The sequence below is a fragment of the Phaseolus vulgaris genome, chromosome 1, assembly GCF_000499845.2.
Source record: "Phaseolus vulgaris cultivar G19833 chromosome 1, P. vulgaris v2.0, whole genome shotgun sequence".
Taxonomy (NCBI): Eukaryota; Viridiplantae; Streptophyta; class Magnoliopsida; order Fabales; family Fabaceae; genus Phaseolus; species Phaseolus vulgaris.
The window spans coordinates 14211073-14215802 of NC_023759.2; positions in this window are offsets into that span (position 1 = coordinate 14211073).

Consider the following 4730-nt stretch of genomic DNA (forward strand, 5'->3'; position numbering starts at 1 on the left):
TGAAGTAGTCGACTCCCACCAGTAGGAACTTGGTCTGCCCCCTCCCTGGGGAGAATGGACCGATAATGTCCATCCCCCACATGGCGAACGGCCATGGGGAGATGATGTTGTGCAGCTCTTCCGGCCTGGTGTGGTGGAGGGGGCCGAACTCTTGGCACTTGGTGCATTTCTTCACGTATTCGGCACAGTCGCCCTGTATGGTCGGCCAGTAGTAGCCGACTCTCAAGACCTTGGCGGCCATCGTCCTTGCCCTGGCGTGATTTCCGCAGATTCCCTCATGGATCTCGGCCAGAACGTATTCGGCCCTTTTATTGGTGATGCATTTTAGCAAGGGGGTCGAGTAGCCTCTCCGGTACAAATCTTCGTTGATCATGGTGTACCGGGTGCATTGTTGCTTCATCGCCTTCTCTTGGTCGGCCTTGCATGTGCCGTCCGTTAGGTATTGGATGACGGGTGTCATCCAGTTGTCGGCCTCAGCCTCTTCCTCTTCTATAGCCAGACACTCGGCCTCGGCCTCCGTCACACTAGGGTGTCTCAGCCATATTTGTATGACTGACCTCTGATGGCTCTTCTTTTTTGTGACCGAGAGCTTGGATAGGATGTCGGGCCTTTTGTTGTCCTCCCTCGGTATGTGTTGCAAGGGTGCTTTGCTGAAGCGGGCGATACTGTTTTTGGCCGCGTGGTAGTACCGCTGCAGCAAAGGCTCTTTAACCTCGAAATCTCCATTGACTTGGTCGACCATCACCTGGGAGTCGCTTTTGCATGTAACCTCGCGCGCTCCCATGTCGTAGGCTAGGTTCAACCCGGCCAGCAAGGCCTCATACTCGGCCTGGTTGTTGGTCGCCCGGAATCCGAATTGGAGGGCTTGTTCCAAGAAGAGGTCGCCCGGCCCCTCCAGGACGACTCCCGCTCCACAGGCTGTTTTGTTTGAGGAGTCGTTCACATAGAGAGTCCACCCGCCCGAGAGGGTGGGTAGCGGTGTCAGCTCGGCCGAGAAGTTGGCCAAGCATTGAGACTTGATGGTGCCCCTCGGCTCATAGCGTATGTCGAACTCAGAGAGTTCGACCGACCATCCTATCATCCTCTCTGCAAGGTCCGGTTTAGATAAAATTTTAAAAATAGGGTAGTCGGTTCTCACAATTATGGAGTGATTTTGGAAGTAGGGGCGCATCCGCCTTGCCATGAGGACGAGTGCGAGAGCCACCTTCTCAATCATCTGATATCGGGTTTCGGCCGAGTGGAGGGTTCGGCTGACAAAGTATACGGGTCGCTCCTCGCCCTCGGCTTCCTGCACTAGGGCAGCGCTGACTGCTAGATATACCAGGATTGGGTTGTCGGGCCTCGGCTTCTGGATGACGGCCGGGGATGTGAGGAACTCCTTGAATTGTTTGAAGATTTCCTCACATTGGTCGTCCCAGACGAATTTTTTGCCCTTTCGGAGCAACTGAACGATCGGCCTCGTCCTCTCGGCCAGGCGGGGGACAAATCGAGAGAGGGCGGTCAGCCGTCCAAGGAGTTGTTGTACCTCCTTCACGGTGTTCGGACTTCTCATGTTGAGTATGGCCTGACATTTGTCGGGGTTGGCCTCTATCCCCCGGTGGGTGAGCATGAAGCCCAGGAACTTTCCTCCTTCCACCCCGAAAGTACACTTCTCGGGGTTGAGTTTCATGTTAACTCCCCTTAGAGCCCTGAAGACCTCGTCCAGGTCCTTTAGATGTTGCTCGAACGAGTCGGACTTCACAACTATGTCGTCCACATAGACTTCTACCGCCCGGCCTATCAGACCCTTGAAAACTTTGTCCATGAGGCGCTGGTACGTCGCCCCTGCGTTCTTGAGACCGAACGGCATGACCTCGTAGTAGTAGTTGGTGTCGGCCGTCATGAAGGTCGTCTTCTCCTTGTCCCTCGGGTGCATGCTTATCTGGTTATAGCCAGAGTAAGCGTCCAGGAAGCTCATAATTTTGTGGTCGGCCGCCCCATCCACCAGGCGGTCAATGTTCGGGAGGGGGTAGGTGTCCTTCGGACATGCGCTGTTGATGTTTCTGTAGTCGACGCACATCCTCCAGTTACCGTTAGGCTTGGTGACCATAACGACGTTGGCCAGCCATGTCGTGTATCGGGCCTCCCTTATGAATCCGGCCGACAGGAGCTTCTCGGCCTCCTCCTTCGCCGCGAGTCGCTTTTCGTTGCCCAAGTCTCTCTTCTTTTGGGAGATCGGTCGGGCTTCCTTGAATATGGACAGTCGATGGGTGATGACATCCGGGCTCACCCCGGGCATGTCGGCCGGCGTCCATGCAAACATGTCGACGTTCTTTTTTAGTGCGGCATGCATGATCTCGGCCTCGGCTGCCGCCAAGGGTGTCCCTACAGCCGTGTTGTGCTCTTCGTCGAGGAGGGGGACTCTCCTCAGCTCCTCTCTTGCCTCTAGCCTGTCCTCGGTCGCCCGAGGATCGAGGTCCACCAGTGCCACGGTTGGCTGGGCCTCTCTCGGCCGGTCCTTCCTGGGGGAGCGGTTCTTTCGGGAGGATTTTCTCGCCCGAAGGGGAGAGGTGTCAGCCCTTAAGGGCTCCACCCGGAGGCTCTCGGCGTAGCACTCTCGTGCTTCTTTCTGGTCCACGTGGACTGTGAGAATCTCCCCTGTCTTCGAAGGGAATTTCATTGCAAGGTGAGGGGTTGACACTATGGCCATCAGCCGGTTGATGGAGGGTCGGCCGAGGAGAATGTTGTAGGAGGTGTTGGCAAGTCGATTTAACCCTTGGTACCCACCCTCTCGCCCGAGAATCCTACCACGTGGTCGTCGTATGGCATCATCTCGGTCTCGGCCATCCTCAGAGCCTTGAAAGTTTTCCAGTAAAGGATATCTACCGAACTTCCTTGGTCCACGAGGGTCTTCCGTATGGTGAACCGGTCTATGTCGACCGCTATCACCATCGGGTCGTCTTTCTGGCGGTAGTCTACGCCCTTGAAGTCCTTGTCCGTGAAAGTGATGGGTGGCATCCTCGGTCGGAATGCCACCGCGTTCACCTGATGTACCGCCCGGAGGTGTTTCTTCCTCCCCCGGCGAAGCCGCCGGCTATAGTGTTGATAACCTCCCGGTTTCCTCTCCTATCGGCCTCCCTGGGGGGATTGTCTCTTCGAGGTGGGTCGGCCCTCGCGGGTTGTCGGTCGCCTCTGTTATCTCAGTCATTTCGGCCGCGCTGAGGAGACCTCGTCCGCCTGGGTGGATCCGCCCGGGCGGGTGAGTCTCGGCCATTCCTGACGAAACGACGGAGATGCCCAGCCTGAATAAGCTCCTCGATCTTATCCTTAAGGGCCTGACACTCGTCGGTTGAGTGTCCTATGTTTTGGTGGTACCGACACTGCTTCCTCCGGTCGGCATTATTTGGGCTGGCCACCTTCCTTGGGGGAGGGATCAATTCGGCATTGAGGGCCTCGTCCAAAATCCTCCCCCTCTCGGTCGTCAGCGGTGTGTATCTTGAGAACCAGATCGGTCGGTCTCGGTTTTCCCGGCGTCGGTCGTTCCTTTGACCCGGCCGCCCCTGGCGATCCTTCTCTTCCTTGTTTTTCTCTCCACCGGCCTCGGCACGGGCTTGGTTACGAAATTCTCTTAGCTCTTCCAGCTGCATGTACTTAGCAGCTCTCTTTCTCAGCTCATCTAGGCTGTCGGCCGGCTGCATGCATAGGTTGTCGGCAAAGGGCCCCAGACGTAGGGCCGTCAGCATGTGGTGCATGGCGACGTCCGGACTCAGATTCCGGATGCTCATCGCCACTTTACTGAACCTATCCACGAAGGTTCTCAGCGACTCTCCCTTCTCCTAGCGGATGCCTACCAGAGTGATGGAGGTTAGATGGTGCGGCCGGCTGGTCGCGAACTGCGTTTCAAACTTTGCGACGAGCGTGGCAAAGCTGTCGATGGAGTTGGGTGAGAGCTTGGTGAACCAACTAAGGGCTGCACCCTTCAAGGATGTGGGGAACACTCGGCACAAGACGGCGTCGTCCGAGGTGTAGAGACTCATATGGGTGGTGTAGGCGTCCATATGCTCGTCCGAGTTGGTCGACCCGTCGTATCGGTCTCGGTTGAAACCCTTCCACTTCTCAGGAAGTGGGACTTCGATGATGTTGTTTGTAAAGGGATGTCGGCGGTTCGGGTCGGCCGTCAGGGTCGGCCGGGTGGACCTGATTAGGCACGACTCGTCGCCCATCTCAGTCTCGCGGGGAAGGGGTCGACCTCTCGTCCCCTCGGCCACATCCGGGTTGGGGGGAGAGGTGTAGGACTTGCCGACCACGTTCGTCGGTATGACAGAGGGCCCTCCCTCCCCCAGCTTCTTTCTCATATCTTCGTTCTCCCTGCGGAGAACTTGCAACTCTTGCTCATTTTTCTGAGCGGCCTCCTCGGCTTTCCTTCGCATCTCGGCCATCTCCCTCTGAAGAGACAGAAGCAACATTGTTTGGTCGGCTTCAGTCATTCTTTCCATGCTTCTTGTCGAAACCATCTACTTTTTTCCTTCAGCTAGTTTCCCTCGGCCCCACGGTGGGCGCCAATTGTTCCTGCTAGGGAGATGGGACCTAGAGAACTATTGAAGTCTTCTTCTCCTTCCTTCGGTCGGGCAGGTGACTGTGTGATGAACTGTGATTCTTCTTGTCTCCTAGCTTATCCTTCGGTACTCGGCGCTCGGTCGTTGGGCGAATCACCGGATGGTGGGGGTACCTGCGAAGGCACTCCGACGCTC